The sequence below is a fragment of the Protopterus annectens genome, chromosome 9.part0 (genome assembly GCF_019279795.1).
Source record: "Protopterus annectens isolate FY-2018-M chromosome 9.part0, PAN1.0, whole genome shotgun sequence".
Lineage (NCBI taxonomy): Eukaryota > Metazoa > Chordata > Ceratodontiformes > Protopteridae > Protopterus > Protopterus annectens.
This window is the reverse complement of record NC_056743.1, coordinates 794,059,076-794,078,629: the sequence shown is the minus strand read 5'-3', so window position 1 is coordinate 794,078,629 and position 19,554 is coordinate 794,059,076. Positions and strand designations below refer to the sequence as shown.

The 19,554-nt window shown below is 38.1% G+C and overlaps 1 long non-coding RNA gene across 1 annotated transcript in view; it reads right to left on the bottom strand.

Moving 5' to 3' along the window:
- The window catches only part of LOC122811534, a 338,063-nt gene extending 319,179 nt beyond the window's left edge, over positions 1–18,884 (bottom strand). The window contains exon 1 of the long non-coding RNA XR_006366267.1: positions 18,772–18,884. This is a non-coding gene — a long non-coding RNA (uncharacterized LOC122811534). The remainder of the gene's footprint in view (positions 1–18,771) is intronic.
- Positions 18,885–19,554: the final 670 nt, after the last annotated feature.

Below are 19,554 nucleotides of genomic sequence, written 5' to 3'. Positions count from 1 at the left end.
AGCACATCGGTGACATAAGAAGGGGAAGGTTAGAAAGTCCAGTGGCCAGCCACTTCTATGAAGCACACGGGGGGATAAGATAATTGTTTGATTTTTAGTGTCTTGGGCAAACCCTGGAGGATAGATTCCAATAGTATTAATTTTACTAGAAGATTGTTGAACATGGAATCTAGATTTATTATTAATTACAATACTTTATATCCCAATGGTTTGAATTTAGAAATTTAATATTTACTAATTAAAAACATGTATTTGCTTAGCATTTGTTAATATTTTGGGGGAGTATTGCATTAAGCATTTTTAAGAATGAATATCATTCAAGCAATAAATATGCAATTCAGTTTAAAATTTAAAATATTTAAAATTTAAAATATATATATATATATATATATATATATATATATATATATATATATATATATGTTAAGTAATACATTATGGCTAGGTTCCTTTAAATGAATGCATTTTTTGTAAATTATTTAATTATTTGTTTAATTGACTATGGCTGATGGTTTATAAGCGTTGGATTTTTTATGGAAAACATTCCTTGTGAAGGCGAAGGCCGAGGTACCAGAATTTAATAAACAGAGTGGCTTCCATCGCTGTTGGGCTGCTTATTTTCATTCACCCAGTGTTTTGGTATATTTTCAGTATTGTGTTTTCTTGTATTTAGAGTAAAAACATATTGGACCTGGTCATCACCAACATGGGCGACTGGTGTTCCACACCAGAGGTCAACGTGTCACTGGTTAGATCAGACCATAAACTAATCACTCTGGATGTGCACACCCCACCACCACCCCCAACTAAGGAAACCACAGTAAAAAACTTTTTCTAAAGCAAACTTCACCTTACTTAAGACAGAGGTGGTAAGTTTCACAGCCCCACGCTAAAGGATAACTCTGCCCAAGATGCAGAAGCCTTTACAAATGCACTCTATGAGCACCTACAAGGATGCATGGATTGTGCCATCCAAAGCAAAACCAAGACTCACTCCTCTAAGAGAAGGAAAACAGTTTGGTGGACCCCTGCCATAAACAGGCTATACAATAGAAGGAGGAAACTAGTTCAGCAAATCCCAAGAAGGAAAGACATCCCTGATCAGTATCAGTAAGAAACTAAGGTCCCTCATAAAATTATCCAAGGCTAACTTCGAAAGAAAAATAGCCAAGGATTCAAAAGATAACCACAAAGCCTTATTTAGCTATGTTAAGAATCTAAGTGGCAACTTGCAGATATGCACTGAACTAGTGCAAAATAGCACAAAATATACTGAACCTACTGATATTGCCAACATCCTGGCAGGTAGATTCAGTGCAAACTTCAACCCCCTCTCACCCCCAAAAAGGCCCACAACAATACCAGAAAAGTGTAGTGTCCCGGAAATCACAGCTACACAGGTGAAAACAGCCCTTTCAAAAGCCAAAAACACAGTGTTAATTGGGCCAGATGGTGTCCCAGGCTGCTTCTTGCACAAACTACAGAACGAACTAAGCCCCCCCACCTAAACATGCTGTTCAACCTCAGCCTCTCCACAGGCTATGTGCCCATAGAATGGTGCACAGCAACAGTTATTCCTCTCCACAAAGGAGGGGCCACAACTGACTCTGGTAACTATTGCCCCATATGCCTGACTAGCATAGTCTGCAAGGCTATGGAGCGCATCATCATGGAACTCATTAACAAAGACATTGGGAACCTCCAAACACTTGACCCGACCTAGGTCGGCTTTGTTAAGGGCAGATCATGCCTACTAAACCTGGTTGACTTCCTAGAGACAGTCACCAAGGCCATAGATGAGGGAAAGGTGGTTCTCACAGCCTACCTTGACCTCTCCAAGGCTTTCAACACCATTCCCCACATGGGTATTACAGAAAAACTCACCAGCCTGAACATAAACCCCTATGTCATGAGAAAGGTTACCAATTGGCTTAACAGACAAAACTAACATGGTAAGAATAGTGGGCTCCAGTTAAGACTCTAAACCAGTCACAAGTGGTGTCGCAAGGTGTGGTCTTGGGACCCCTACTGTTCAGCATATACTTTTCAGAAGTAGAAGCAAACACAAGAGGACTATGGCTAACCAAGTTCGCCGATGACTGCAAACTGGGAGCCAAAATTGACTCTCCGGCTGACACGGACATCCTCCAAAAGGGCCTTACTGAGATGGACACCTTGTGTCAAAGTCATGGCCTCAAGCTAAATGCCAAAAAATGCATAGTCATTCCATTTGGAAAAAAACAAAACACCCATATATTACCAAATAGGTGGCAGCCCCCTTAATACAGAAGAGGTAACAAGAGATCTGTGGACCCAGGTAGATAGTAATCTCTCCTTTGACAATCATATTGCCAAAGTAGTTAGGAAATCCTTCTATGTGGCCCATCTTATTACTAAAGGGTTCACATCTAGAAATAAAGAGGTTATACTGCCCCTCTACTCGTCACCCATTAGACTCATCATAGAGGACAATGCCCCATTTGGTATGTACCTCACAAGACACTTAAAAACAGCTGGAAAGACCACAAAAGTACCTCACCAAGAGGATTACTGGACTCAAACATATGTCCTATGCAGCCCGACTGAAAAAATTCCGGCTGTACTCAGTGGCATATCGCTTACTCAGAGGTGATCTCTGCCAGACTTACAAAGACTCCCCATGCTTTGGAACAAAATTCCAAACTTCATTAGGCAGAGCCCCTCACTAACACTCAAGAGAAATCTTGACGAGTGGATGGGTAACAAAAAATACACCCCTGGGATCACTTCATTGGCTCTGCTTGACAGAGGATCAGTTAATTAATCAATGGGGTGGCGAAAGCCAACTCACTCTGGCTAGGCTTATAAATGCCCTCGGGCAGATAGCCTAGTACCTACCTATGATATGAAGTCTGAATCTTAAATGCCTTTCATTATTTAGTGAATTCAGTCCTCACTGATTTGCTACAAAAATCCAGAAAAATCACAAATTTTATGAAGATCAGACCAAAAACATGAAGCAAAAAGCTGGGCATTCTGTGAAAATCTAGACAGCTAAGAGGTATGAAAACACCATTTCAACAGAAAATACTTAAAATTAGAAATGTATACATTCAGTGCCAGTTCTGAAACTTGTTAATAGACTGTTTGTTGCATTTTGACTACAGAAGGATGGCCAGTGATATTTATTATAACTGTATATTGTTAAATTGGGTGAAAGTGGGAAATTGCTCAAGGTGATTAAAATGATTAATGGTAATGAATATATTAGGAGCATGAAAATACACGTCTTTAGATATAAACTTATAGTGATCTGAGCCCAATGCATTTGGTAAAGAAAGCATTAATGCTGTTATAGAATGGGTTATGGTATGACGGCAGTTAGCAGGGAGCAGGGACTGTATTGCCTGGAGAGGATGGCCGAGGGCATGTGGAAGAGGGGACAATATAATGCAGATGGATGAAGGCCAGTTGTGCTTATTTTTATAGGTTCAGAGGTGTTTACTAGGCCAATGACCACAAGGGCCTTTTTAAGCCTAGCCATGCATCCCAAATCTCTGACAAGTTCGGATACCCGTTTAATAACTGACAAGAATTATAAGGGAGCGTAATAATGGAAATGGAACTGTATGTTGGTGGATGAACTTAAAACCTATAATGGCAATAAAGAAATGGTGGCCCTGGGTGTTCTATTGACATTTTCTGATGAGCAAATCAGATAGAAAGTTAATAATAGCAGTGACATAATACAGCAGTGGTGCAAGTCCTCCAACACCCCCCTTGCTTAACTAAACTACACTGATGATCACAACAGCAGAGCACATGCCCTGCAAGGGGATACACAGCAGTCGCACAAACTTCACTCTCACAGTCATACTACTATAGGTAGGAAGTGCAGTCATAAAAACATAGACCTGGAAAATTAGGTTTGGGAAAATAACAGCGGACCAACCAATAAACTGATAACTCCTATGGTAATTCTACGTGTGTGTGTGTGTGTGTGTGTGTGTGTGTGTGTGTGTGTGTGTGTGTGTGTGTGTGTGTGTGTGTGTGTGTGTGTGTGTAAGAGAGAGAGAGAGAGAGATTTTGCAGCTGTGAGTTTGCATGTAGCAGTCTGAAGAATGTCTTCATCTGGAGTTTTAACATGCTGTCCTGCTTGTTTCCACATTGTAGTTTCCCGAAGTTATAACTGATTTGTATTGCTACCACCACCTTCCAGGACTCTGTGCTACAATGGAACCTGAATTTGAAGTAGTGCTACTGGAAGACTTTGCCTGGAATATACTAGTCTATTCCCAAAAAGTGCATGTGATCCTTATTGCCATAGTAATCTGTCATGCACTGGAGAAAACAATGGTTGATTGTGTTTAGATGAGGAAAGCTAATGTATCCTAGCCTGGTTATCAAGAACTAGAGCAGTTTTGCTATCTCAGAGTACTGTGCAACATCCATTAATACTACATCATTCTGCTGAGTTAATGATACCATGTGGATTATTATAGTGTCACAGGAAAGAGGTTAGAAGAACTGGAGTTCTAATCTGGGAGGACTAGCAAAATATGTGCACTTAGCAGGATATAAAAAAACATGTCCTGTGTGTGGATGACTAGGGGAAGTAAGATTAAAGCTGAGTACCACCTGAAAATCATCAAACATTATACCATTCATGTCAGGTAGCCCTTAAGAGTTCTTAGTTAATTGTGAAACCTTAAATGTAAACCCAAGAATAGAAATTTATCAAATTCACTCAACTCATCTGAGCTTGCTAAAAAATGCATTTATTGCGCCTACAGCCAACATATTCACTCTTTGCCATCCCTTTTCTATGATGCCTTCACATTTGTATTAGCAAGGCTACCTCCTTAGATCTTGTGTACTCCGTCTGCTACAAGACGACTTAACTATATGAAGCTTATCCATTTGCTTGTTACTTCCACTGTACACTGGCATTGAATTGTACTTCATGTACAGTTAAAGTAGTTTCTTAAAAAGACTCACTACCACAAATCCAACTGTGCCGGCTGGGCACAATGTGAAGTATATTATTATATTCCTGATAATGCCGTGTTCAATTCTTAATCTTCCAGGTTACATAAAACAAAGACCAGCAGTACCATAAAAATTGTATAGATTAGGTATGTCAAACACTTGCAACTCTTGTAAGCAGAGGGAAAGGATGAGTGCTTGAGTACATCAGACAGGGCAGAGGATGAGGTGGCACAGGTTGTCCTTCCAGAGGAAGTGGGTTGTGACACCTGGAATATACCCTTCAGCTATACAAGCAATCCTATTCCTACATTACAGAAGTCGCAATGCTTAAAATCCACTTTTTGCATGACTTTTCAGACATCATTTACTTTAGTGACATGGAAATAAGATGCAGATTGCATACATTTGTTTTGCATAAGGGTATGCTATACACAGTGGAGTAATTTAGCATGCAAGAGAACTGCACAAAATTTTTTTGACAATGACCTAACAGCAATCAGGAGAGGCAGAGGGGAGGTTTCCAGTGCTAATCCAACCAAAAATTGACTGTGTGGTGTGAAATCAAAACTGAGCCCACTGCCAAAACATAAGAAGCAATAATAATAATTAAAAGTCCCTTAGTAGAAACACCCTGCTGAGCAATTTCATACTAAATGGCATTTCATCAGACAATGTATTAAATGCCCAGAGTCCTTATACAACACTTAAAACCTCATTATCCAATCAGTCATTTGTAAATAAATGTTTTAATGGCATTGATTTCAGGAGTGGTTTAATAGTCATACATGCATATAATCCAGGTCTTTAACTGGCATTTTTCTTATTTACCAGTAATATTCCTGCAACTCAAGCTGTGTGTTCAGTCCCCCCAATTATCCTACCCATCAGAAACTTGTAAGTGAAAGCATTTAAAATCCTTACACGTAAGGCAGTGCCAATACAAGGTATTTGTGTTACATTTTCTAGTGGTATACACATGCGTAATTCCTTACCAACACAAATCACTTGACAAGCTGTACAGATTGTTACATATACTGCCTTACATGTTTTGTAATCAACATAGCAAAACTGCATGCTGCAAGATATACTGAAGTAACAACTTACAGGTTTCATACTGCTTTTTGCATTTGTTTTGAAAAATAATTACATTTACTTCATCTTAGAACAGCATTCCTACATTTCACAACATGACAATATTATTAGGCAAACTTCTTCACTAAAAGACAACTAACAGGTTTCACATAGTTTTTTATATTACCACCAATCTCTCCAGTATGCTTACAACCACCTATGCAGAACTGATTGGAAAGCTTAGCCACATTAACAACAGGTGTGTCAGTCTTGTTAATCCCCTTAGAGTAAATTATCATATATTCCCAGTTGAATTTATGAACCTCCAACCAAATCAAATCTGGTTTTGAAGGTAGTAAGGGAATGTTTTTTTTTATTTTAAATGCAACAGAAGCTAAGGATGCATTGGGTTAAGTGCCTGTCATGCCAGATATTGGTAATGCGAAGGTGGAGGCCAGAGCCTTTTTTTAGCGAGCCAATGGCTGTCCAGTAAACTACATATGGGTTGATACTGAGTAAAGGCTCCCATCTGCATTTGCAGATACCGCCATACAGCATCACCTATTATTTCTGAGGTCTCCAATTTATTTGAGATGACACTGTAGCCATCTTTGTTTTACTAGAGACCCAGAGTTCATATTTAGCTTTGCACTTCCTGATGGTGCTTTTGATGTTTTTCTTCCCCACTTTAACTCCCTTTTATATTGAGTGTGTGAATATGTTGCAGATGGCTGGCGCTTATTATAAAGCTCGTCAATGTCAGAATTTCACCATAAGGCCTTCATTAGATCAAAGCACCTCACACATACAAGAAGTACTCCCATGTCAAGTTCATCTGTAATCCAGGCAGAAAACTACATCAGCTTTGACTGGCAGATTCCTTCTAACTATGAACCCATGTTGGTTGTTGTCCAGTAGATTTTCATGCCATCTTTTAGAAATGTTAATATCATTCCCCTCAGGAATTTCTCCATAACTACCAGGCCAATAATTGTAGGTAAACAGGTCTGTAGTTTCTCAGAATCATACTACTGCCCCTACCCAGTACAAGGGCAATGCATTTGCTGCACTTCAGTCTTCAGACACTTCTGAACTAACCAGTCATCTGCCAAACATTTCCATCAGGTGATCTGACAACCCAAATTTCTGAAGACCCTGTAAGGTAGCCTGTATGGTCATCAGGATTTATCCTCCCTTAGGGCAGTCAGTTTCCTCTCCATCTCCACTCCTATATTTCTTGGTGCCAGAACACTACTCTCCCACTTTGACCTATACCCATCTCAGGAATACTCTCTCCCCTTACATTCTTTTGTGAGGATAGAAGCAAAGTATTCATTCAATGCCTCTGCTTTTTCCCAGTCTTTTATGACTTCCTTCCCATCATAGCTGAGCCTGACCATTTATGTTCCTTCCTTCGTTCTGTTGCATAACTTAAATGCCCTTATTCCTCTTCTTAAGCCCTTATGACAAATCCCTTTAAACTTGGTTCCTTGCTGCTCTCAACCTCTGTTTGGTCCTTCTGCTACCCTCCTACTACTATACGCCTTCCAATTTCCTTCCAGTCTTGCACCTCTTGTATGCTCTAATTGCTCAGTTTGCATACATGTATCACTGCATTGGTCTTAGGTAAACAGGCAAAAAAAGGCTATTTCTAAAAGCCATTGTCCACAGCCTGAATGCTCAGTCCCTGTCCCATTTCCTTAGTTTGTTTACTCCCATAATATGGTCCCAGTCTCCTTACTTACCATTTATTGACCCTCTTTCCTTTCCTCATCATAACCAACTCTGCTAAACTCCAACACCATAATCATTGTCTTTATATTGTATTCTTCCCTTCATTCTATAAACCACACATCTGCACAATCACTATTATCTAAGGGCAGCTTCATCTGTACGCCCATGACCATTCCCCCTCATTACCTTGCTTAAGATCACATCCTGAAATCTAACCTATGGTCATAGATCTGAGTCATTCATCATACAATGGAAAACAATTGTACATTGCTGTGCATTTCTCTATTGCTAGTTAGAGTAAGTCAATTTGCTATTTACGTCAAATACTCCTGGAGCAACAAGTCTTGTTTTTGCATGTAAATTATTTGCCCCCTTGGACATCTAACACATTGTGGAGAATTTGGTCTGATCACATTTTCTCTTCTGTGTAATTTGGCACTGTATAAAATGAGGACATGCTAATCTACAATATTTGTCTTTCTTCACATAGGTGTCCTCAATATTAATTTACTGGTACATTTGCTGATACTTTCAGACACTTAGTCACCACTTTGTCCACAGGCAAACAAATAGAGGAGGCAGTTGTCCACAGGCAGACAAATAGAGGAGGCAGTGAGTTATTTTAGAACACATTTATAGGTTCACAGGTAGGTACTAGGCTATTGGCCCTAGGGCCTATATAAGCCTAGCCAAAGGTACCCTGGCTTTCGCCACCCAAGAAAATTATTTTCCTGTGCCACTGTCGAGCAGAGCCACAGAAGTGATCCCCGGGGTGAATATCTTATCTGCCATCCAATCATCAAGATTTTTCTTGAACAGTGCTAATGAGGAGCTTTGTTTGATATAGATAGATAGTTTGTTCCAGAGTATGGGAAATCTCTGGGACAGGAATCTATCCCTCCAGCATGTTCTGTTTATTGTGGTGATGAGGTTTAGGTCCCTAGAGTGTGTAGCTCATAGGAATTGGGATTTCTTTAAGTGGAGCATGTCTAAAAGCTCTGGGTTTGACATAGCTTTGTGTGTTAGGCAGAGATCGTCTCCGAGTAGGCGATATGCAACGGAGTAAAGCTGCAGTTTTTTGAGACTGTCTGCATAGGGCATCTCTGAGGCCAGTAATCCTCTTTATGAGGTATTTCTGTGGCCTTTCCAGTTGTTGTAGATGTCTTGTGAGGTACATACCAAAAGGGGAATTGTACTCTATAATGGGTCTAATGAGTGACGAGTAGAGGGGAACAATGACCTCTTTTTTCCTGGATGAGAAACCTTTTGTGATGGTGTGCCACATAGGATTTCCTGACTACTGTGGTGATGTGATTATCAAAGGAGAGACTACTGTCCACCTGTGTCCCAAGGTCTCTTATCACACTTTCGGTGTTAAGTAGACTACCACCTATGTGGTAGTTCATGGGTACTGAGTTTTTACCAAAAGGAATGACAATGCACTTTTTGGCATTGAGCTTGAGGCCATGGCTTTGACACCAGGCATCTGTCTCAGCAAGGCCCTTTTGTAGGCTGTCCACATCTTTTGGAGTTTTGATTATGGCTCCTAGTTTGCAGTCATCTGCGAACTTCATTAGCCAAAGACCTTCTGTGTTGGCCCGTACTTCAGAGAAGTAGATACCAAACAGGAGAGGACCCTGGACTGAACCCTGTGGTACTCCACTTGTCATTGGTCTGAAGCTGGATTTGGAGTCTGCTACTTTCACAGTGTGGGTTCTGTCAGTGAGCCAGTTGGCAACCCATCTTGTGACATAGGGATTTATACCTAGTTTAGTGAGTTTATCTATAATTCCAGAGTGGGGGATGGTGTCAAAAGCCTTGGCGAGATCTAGATAGACTGTGTGAACCACCTTACCCTCATCTACGGCTTTGGTGACTGCTTTAAAGAAGTCTATCAGGTTTAGGAGACATGATCTGCCTTTTACAAACCTGAACTGGGTGGGGTCCTGAGTTTGGAGATTACCAATGTCATTGTTTGCAAGTTCCATGATGATATGCTCCATAGCATTGCAGACCAGGCTCGTTAGACTAATGGAGCGGTAGTTGCCAGGGTCTGTGGTGGCTCCCCCTTTGTGGAGTGGGATAACTGTCGCTGTGCGCCATTCAGTGGGCACATAGCCTGAGATGAGGCTATGATTGAACATGGTACTTAGGTGGGGTGCCAGTTCGTTCTGTAGTTCATGTAGAACACAGCCTGGGATGTCGTCAGGTCCCATGGATGCTGTGTTCTTGGCTTTGGATAGTGTGTTTTTTACCTGTGCAGCCGTGATTACAGGAACTTTGCATTCTTCTGGTATAGAGATGGGGCCTATAGGGGATGACAGAGGGGTAAAGTTAGCACTGAACCTATCAGCCAGGATGTTGGCAATATCTGTTGGTTCTGTATATTTAGTGCCATTGTGCTGTAACTCAGAGCAGATCTGAGTGTTGCCACTGAGATTCTTGACATCGCTATAGAATGTTGTGGTTGTCTTTAGAGTCAGTGGCGATTTTGTTTACATAACTAGCTTTGGAGGATTTTATGAGGGATCTCAGCTTCTTACTGAAGCTGACCAGGGGAGTTTCTCCAATCATGGGATTTTACTCTTTTTTGCAACTGTTTCTTTCTTCTATTGTAGAGTTTGTTTATGGCAGGGGACCACCAGATTGGCTTCCTTTTTGTGGAGGATAGCATCTTGGTTCTGTTAGGGATTGCACGATCCATGCACTCATGTAAGTGCTTATAAAAGTGCATTTGTGTAGGATTCCGCAGTCATACCTCTATTGTCCATCAGCATGGGTGTCGTGAAGTTTGCCACTTCTGTCTTAAGAAGCGTGAAGTTGGCTTTAGAGAAAATTTTTACTGTGGTTTCCCTAATGGGGGTGGGGGAGGGATGTGGATGTCTAGGGTGATTAGTTTATGGTCGGATCTGACCAAAGAGGAATTGACCTCTGGTGTGGAGCACCGGTTGCCCATGTTGGTAATAACCAGGTCTAGGATATTGCTGCCCCTGGTGGGGGTGTGGATAAGTTGATCCATGGCATTGGAATTTATGAATTCCAGAAAACGTTGAGCAATAAATGTAGTAGGCATTTCTAGCATCTAACAGAAATACACAGCCAAAGGTAGCAACACAACCACAGTAAAAACACAACGCTGCTCCGGAACAATAAAGGCTGCCCTTTTACCACGAACCAACACTGCTGCTTGCAGTCACAGGGAAAAAAACGATGTTCCAACGAATAGTTTAAATAATTTAATGAAAAAATATTGTAAAACAGAAAAAATAACTGATTAAGCGCTTTCGTCTCCTTAACGGAGACTTCTTCAGAATCCAGTTGCTCTTATCAGTTCATACATTTTATAGTAAAGCATTGTTAGCCTATTGGCTAAAATTAAACAATTACTTTAATTGAACAAACTGTTAGTTTAAACCAATTTAGTTATACCAAATTAAAAGGGCTAGCTGTACACAACTGCTCAGTACCTTACGTTTTAAAAAAACAGTATGGTGAACAACAAACACAAATACTGATTCAAACATCATAACTATAATGAATATAAATAGTACACATCCCCGATCACTTGAAATTCCTTATTGTATCTTAAAATCATGTAAAAGCAATAATTGATCATTGTATAAAATATATATATATATAATATTTGTTTGTGAATCTGTGAACATGTCATAAATAATCAAATATATACCATAATAATATAAATACATTTATAAAAATATGTATATGTACAAATCTATAGAGATATACATGGTATGCATCACATGTATATGTGTTAATATAATAACATCATAATAAATATAAAATATTAAATAATTATAAAAAATATTAAGTAAATAAATATATACATATACCTACATACCAAATATTTTAAATATTTTGAAATAAATTGAATTAAAATCTTGTGGAGTTGTGAATCTGTGAATAGAATGTTAAAATATAATGTAAGTTATTAAAAAAGTTGTTGATTAATATAAGAAGTGAATGAATAGGAAAAAAGCTCTAATGTCAGAATACATTTAACATTTTACTTTTTTCGGGTCCATTGCCAGTAAATTTAGTGCAAGAGTGATGGATATATGATCATTTAGTCCCTTTCCACTACAAGCATCCAACCTTAACTGCCAGATCATGTCCCTATACTCTAACTTGGTTTCCCAGTCACCTCCTCTATCCATGGGCTCTATCTCCTCTAACTCCCAAAATTTTAAATCCGCTTTTTTACATTCCAATGCATGCCTGTACAATGCATTATTATCGTTGTGTTTATTAATGTCCCTGGTGTGTTCATATATTCTATTTCTGAGGTGACGTTCAGTTTTACCAACATAGTAACTCCCACAGGCCTTGCAAAATACTAGGTAAACAACACCTTTAGAGTAACAACTATTGTATCTTTTAGCTTTTAAAGTTAGGTGGAGACTGGGTATTTTTACTTCTTTTGATCCTGCAATATATGAGCATTGCGCACATCTACCACATTTAAAAGTGCCATGTCTCTTATTAGCCCCACTGTCCAAGATTTTCCTTTTCTCAATAATGTTTTTGATGTTTTTATTCCTTCTAAAACTAAATTTTATATCACATTTGAAAACATCTGTTTTAGTTGCCATATTCCTAAACATATCCCAAGTATCATAGATACTTTTTTTCAACCACCCTACACCCTGATAATATGTGACAGTTAAATATGGTGTAAAATTTATTCCCGATATATTCTGGGTGTTGGGAGTTCTTTCTCATTTTGTTATTGGGTCCACCCATAGTCTCCAATACGCCACCTTGTGTTAAGACAGGGTTATATTTATTACCCCTCTCTAAGATTACATATTCTTTTATGGGACTGAAACTCCATAGGGTAACCTCTTTCAAAAAACATTTTTTCTACAAAATTGATTTCATTTAAAAAATCTATATCCTCCGAAATCATTCTGGCCATCCTGATCATTTGTCCTTTTACAATATTTTTCTTGAGTTGATAAGGATGGTCACTATCAAAATGTAGATAGGCGTTAGAATAGTGTTCCTTCCTAAATATATTTGACATATAACACTTATTATGACTATCTTTACTTAATTTTACATCCAAGAAGTGTATTTCTTCTATGCCTATTTGGTGTGTAAAGTGCAAAAAGGTAGTTGTGTGGTTGATGTACTGTATAAATTCTTCAATATGGTCTTTTGACCCGTTCCAAAGAACAAAAATGTCATCCAAAAACCGGAAATACTTAACAATGTACTGACTATACATAGAATCAAACACATTTCCTTTCCCAAAACAACATTATTATATTGGCATATGCGGGGGCACAGGCGGAGCCCAAGCCACTCCTTCTTTTTGGTGATAATAGTCACCTTCAAAATAAACAATTATATATTAGGACCAATTCCATACTTTCCAGTACAGTTCTGAAATCAACAGTTGTTAAAAAATTCATTTCGACTAAAGTTTTCTCAAACTTCATTAAATTTCATTAAATTATTTAAACTATTCGTTGGAACATCGTTTTTTTCCCTGTGACTGCAAGCAGCAGTGTTGGTTCGTGGTAAAAGGGCAGCCTTTATTGTTCCAGAGCAGCGTTGTATCTAACAGAAATAAACTATTACTCCTAGGCTTTATGAGGAATCTCCGTTTGAGTAGCAAAAAGGTAAGGTTACACAGTGCTGCATAAATGTAGTAAGCATTTTGATACCTAATGGCACCTCATCGGGTAAGCATTAAACATATGGATGTCTTTAAATAAAAAAGAAACCAAAGATGGCCCTTGCTCTAATTTGTAGTGTTTATTTCCTACCCAAGGTTTTATTAGCTTATTTGGAATGAAGCTTCGAACAGAGTTAAGTGAAATTGCAGACAGGAAGTTTTTATTTAAAATTTAAACAAACAAAGTGTAGAATTTGTCTTTCAAGTTTCTGAAATATGCACAAAGGACCATTTGGATTAAGATCTCATTCCTGGGATGTATTACCTGTGTGTTTCTGGTAACTGCTAAATGCCAGAGGTAGACAGAATAAGGTATATCTTTGCTAGTGGTTAGTAACAGGAACAAAACACCTGCAAACAATATTTGCCTACCTTTCAGTATAATTCCAAGTTACTAGTCCTCAGGGAGCCAACTGCTTAAAAAAATCAATCCCAATACAAAAATACATCCCCTTGTACCTCTCATGTGGAAAGCAAGCCTCACCATCCTCCAAACTTATATATATATACCATCTCCTTGGCCACACAAACAAAGAATGGAGAATCTCCAAAATGAAAGGAATCACTGTTGGCCCAGAATTAGCAGTGATTTCCTCTGGAACACAGTGAGTGAGGAGTTTAAAACTGAAAACTTGTACTTAGCAATTTGGTTTCTATGTGACATGTAACTCTAGCAGTAAAGTAGCAATGTGTCCAAATGCTGTCTATTTAAATTCCATTTTCCTTGTGTAAATACTTATTTGTTGTATATTTACTCTTTATTTGAAGTTTTATTGCTTTAAAGTTCATTACTTTTCTTCATTTATTTCAAGTAGAGAGTGAAAAATGTATTTTATGTGTGAGCTGCTTCTATGCTGTGCTGGTTCCAAAGTCTTAAGACACACAGTCTTGCTGGCTGTTTACTGCTGAAATCAAAGTCTAATTATCACAGTCTGTTAACCACAGAAACTTGCAGAATATACACTGATGCAGCATCTGACTTTAAGAGCAGTAACCAATAAATAGCTTTTTATAAACAAACCACACATGCTCTTCTGTTAGTTTGAAGCATATATTTACAAAGTTTTTCTCCACAAACAGTATAGATGATGACTTTCCTTTCTCCATACAATACCTCGAAACAAGTGTGTTTCTACCAAAATATCTCGAACATATCTGAATTAATACAGTTATATACAGTTCTAGTCATGCACATAGATTTTGTTTTTTCCTCTTGGTAGACTTTTCTATTGTCCTTTTGTGATTTATTTGTAAGCACTTTTGCTGATGTGAGGATGCCATTAACAGAAATCTGAAAGGAAACATCTGTACAAGCTGTTCTGCTGCTGTTCCTGTCTGTTACTGGATATTTGTAAACTGTTCTGCAAACATGAGAAAAGCATATAATACTTGCTTTCCAATATTGCTTTGTTAGGCTTTTTCTGATGCTACGAAGAGAAGCCTGTCCGTTATACATATAGCATAAATGCCCATTTTACATTGCTAAACTCTATACATATATTCAAGCAAACTTTTTATTCTATGCTTTATCTTTCAGCATATTTACAACAGAATTAATTTCAGCCTTATATATTCATAATCTCTAACAGAGGGTTTCATTATTAACTTTAACAGCTTGTGGCTGATGGTTTATTTATTAGTGTACAACTTACAGAGTGTCTGCTTAAGCTATAGCTACCAGCTAATTATACTATGCTTTGCTTACTTTATGGATGAAGAGTAATTGTGTCCTTGTTGTGTTAGATTAGTCTAGCTGGGGCAATGAATTACCATAAGAAATAAAAGGATCACTGGTTCTAAAAGTATCAAGTTTATCCTAGGAAATGATGTGTGTGTGTGTGTGTGTGTGTGTGTGTGTGTGTGTGTGTGTGTGTGTGTGTGTGTGTGTGTGTGTGTATACGAGCGTGCATGCACATATACATGTGCAAAATTACCTTGGCAAAGTTTCAGTTAATGGTGGCAAGATAGTACAAGAAGTCACTGCTGAAAGCAATCTGTGCAAACTCCTAGGAAGCCATTATTTTTAAGGTAAGTAAAAATGAACTCTAATGAATGCACTAAAATTTCACTGGCACAACTAGTTAAAAACTGAACTCCTAAAGGACTTCCCCATACTGATCTAAATAATGACCAATTTGAGTATAACGGAAGGTTAATCCACTGGACCTGGAGAGAACCTGGCAGGGGTTGTAGATGTGCAGTATGTAGCAGTAGGGTTACCCAATATGCCACCAGATAATCTCAAAATGTAGCTTGAACTAAATAAACTAGAGAGGAGATGGCTTGGCTGGGGCAGCTGATGTGCAGCATGCAGTAAAGAGCAACCCAAAATGTGCCCACAGGATTTCCAAATGTATCTTGAAATAAAGAAACTAGGGCTGGATATGAATCACCTGGAGATCAAAGAAGATGAGCATAATACAGCATTAGCCAGAAGCTGAACAGAATGAAAAAATAAGAGTATGAACTGGCAATCTACAAAGAAAGAAAGGAGTGAGTATAGAGAAAAAGATAGTACAAGCAAGAAAAATTCTCATCTTCCATCAAATGTAGGCAAATAATAGGGGTGAAAAATTAGTCCTGGATGCCACATTCAATACTTAATTATCTCCTCCATATAAAGAGAGGGATAACTTCAATGGTTTTATTCAGTCATATGTATGTGTATGCAATCAAATACCAAAAATGACTGGGGTAATGCATGAGATTTTCTGACATCTTTTTTATGGGTAAATCTAGGAGTACAGTAAGTAAACTATAGGATTCTGATCACCTTTATTAAATTAAATGGAGTCTGAGAGTTTTTTTATGGTAATGCCTAAAGTTTATAGAAGTTTAGATACCATATAAGAAAGACAGAAGAGAATGTCAAGAGAATTTATATCATAATTGAGCAATTGCTTTCATAGGTGGGTAAGTGACTGTCACTACTTCAGAAATGTTGGGAGACATTACGATAAGGAAGTAAGCACTGGTATTTTGTGAATATAGTTGACAGACACAGAAAAGATGTCACCTGAATACATAGGTAGAAGCACTGACCTGCACAAGAAGGGACACCTAACACTACAAATGAGTATAAGGGAGCTCATGGGCCAGTCTAAACCATCAGAGCAGGTTCCAAAGAACAGTGAAAAGCCAGTGATTCCACCACAATCCAATATCTTAAAGTTAAATCCTTCCAATTTTCCAAAATAACCAAGTGGGGAATGTATGGTTTAAACATCCACAGACGGGGAGAAAAACAAAAGCTATATGAAGACGCTAACCTATGATATGATGGCAATAGTGAATTGTTTGGAAACTGCAGCTACTGCAGACTATCACAAAGGCCTGTAGTCATCCTGGTAAATGGTAAAGAAACAATTGCTAAGACAGAATAGTACATCAGACGTACCATACCTCTCAAATATACAGATTTTCACAGAATGTCCTTCAGAAAATACATAGTAACACAATACCTTTTATTCTAGCAACTTTATAAGTTTGTAAGACCAATAATTAAAATGTGTCCCTATTATTGGGGCTTTGTCCCAGTTATATTTTTGGCTCTGTCCAGAATTTTTGTGCTAAGAGGTTGAGAGCTATGTACATAACTATTATTAATCTTGTAATTATAGAAATAATTAATTGCATGGAAGTCCACTACAGGTAGGGTCATGAAAGAAAAACACATTTTCAGGTTTTGCTGGGCAGGATTTACTTGGACTTGAAAAGGCATCAGGGGAAAATGCAGATGATAATGTGTCTGATGATAACCAAATAAGCACTTTAATTGGAAATGATTCTGATGATACAGTACTTTCTATACACAAAAATACACATACCCAGACATGAAGACAAACACATGATGAAGGTAGCAGGGGATGATCCAGTCAATACCTACACCATCAGCCAAAGCTGATGAGGCTACTCTAGAGATGATTTAGGTAATATCAGTAAGGTGAATCTGAGACCCAGTTTTCAAAAGGTACAGTACTTCTTCAGGGATGAGACTTCAAGGGAATAGATGGTGAGTAGCAGCAAGCCTAAAACCTGAGCTACTTATTAAAATAATAATTAAACTGTCTTTGGAAGGGGATCTGGGAAAGATTAGGACTGTGCTGTGACCAGCACAAATCTCAAATTTCAGCTTACAAAACTTGAATGGGCAGTGTAGGAGGATCCTGATTCCCAAATGTAAGGGGAGTACCTATACTTTGGGCAGTTGCTTATTGCATAGACAATGGACTCCTGAAATACTGACAAGAGTTAACTTATGTCAGACTGCTGGCCTATTTGTGAAAATGCAGTTAAAAACTAATTCTACCATACACAAAAAATACTTTGGTAGAGAGGTTTAACTCTTCTTATAAAACCATGTTCACAGCATTTGCAGACCAGTTAAAGTAAGAGTTGGACAAGTACCTACCCTATTATCTCTTTACAGACAGGTATCTCAAGAATGCAGATTTTTATTTTTCCATTTGGGACTACTTTATGGCCACAGGGTAAGGAAGCTCTTGGACTTAATATGAGATGAGTGAAAGGATGAATGCCATCCCTACAAGCAGTGCGTTGTTGAGTACCTGCTGAATTTCAGCACAAAAGTTAGGGAGCTAATATGTTTGCAGAGGAGCATCTAGCACAGATGCATCATTAGCAAAACATCTAGTATGACTGGACAGCAAGAGTCTGAGAATATAGTGTTGGAGAAAAGATGATACCATTTATTCCTGTTTGACAGGATAAAGTAGCAGGCAGCATATGAGGCTTCTTTCACTATTATTGGAAAATAAACAATGTTGTTTACGTAGTAGAGTTCACAGACAGGAAGCAGAACCAGAAACTCTATCCTTTTAACATGAAGCCCCACCATGATGGTCATTGGTACTCAACATCTTCAGTGGGTTACAGAGGGGATTAGAGGGGCATCTTGTGGAGAGTCTTCTCACAAAGGTTTAATCTCGCAGTTCACCAGAGTAGATGAAGTAGTGCTGTTACAGCAGTTATTCCCTCCCTACTTTAATAAACTTGGAGTAATACTACAAGTGTTTGAGGATATACTTACTGTTAAGTCTATCTTAACAGCCAGACTACATGGCATGCAACTGGTGTACTATAAAGTGTTTGAAAAGGGTAGTAATAATTTAAGTTTATCTGCTTAAAATTGCATATGGCAAGATATGTTATGGTCCCCACAATTACTATGTTTCTATGCAGACACAAAAACCCAAACAGTCAAACAAAAGGACATTGTTAACTATCAAGGAAAAACAATATCATATATAACCTGAAAAAGGGTCCTACTCTCTTACCAAAATGTAGATGCTTTTTCTAAGCAAAGAATCAGATGATCTGATCAAAGAGATGTACATTCAACCCCTCAAGTGTTGCTTCTAGGTAGTATCTTAAGAAAAGTTCCAGAAGTCTAAAAAAAAAGTGGAGAGAGTTACTACACTGTGCAAAATTGGCAGGCTTCTTTTAGTAAAACTGATGTAAAAAATATAGTAAGCTGAGTTGTAATTATTTTTCAAAAAAGAGGTAAAATGTGCAAAACAAACTTGTAACCTCCACTTTCTGCTTAATATAAATTTTGCAGAATTTAGAATATATACAGTGTACAAAGCCTTATAAGAATCTGCACTTATTTTAAGCAAAGATGCAGCAAGCCTTGGTATCTAAATTAGAAACTAAACTGTTTCTTGTATATATCTTCTGAAATCTGTATTATGTTATTTGGACTGTAGGCTTATCCCAAGTTAAGCGACTATAGGAACATGAAGCTTTTGTTTAAAACCTGAATCAGACAGGAAATGCTAAATTACAGCTGATTTTAAGTTCAGACAGCAACTATTAAGCAGCAGTAAGATTTTTTTATTTTACTCCTGCAATCTGTACAAAGAGCAACTATTATGCATCAGTCAAAATTTGACTTTTGCAGTCTGCATAATGATCCCTTTTGGACTGAGAGCTCATGTCTGAGATTTATTGCCTTGATATTCTTACAAATACAAAATGTTTTTAAAGTCAAACATCAGAACCAGCAAGAATACAGTAAATATTTTAGTGGTTATTATATGACCAAAATAGCTGTAGTC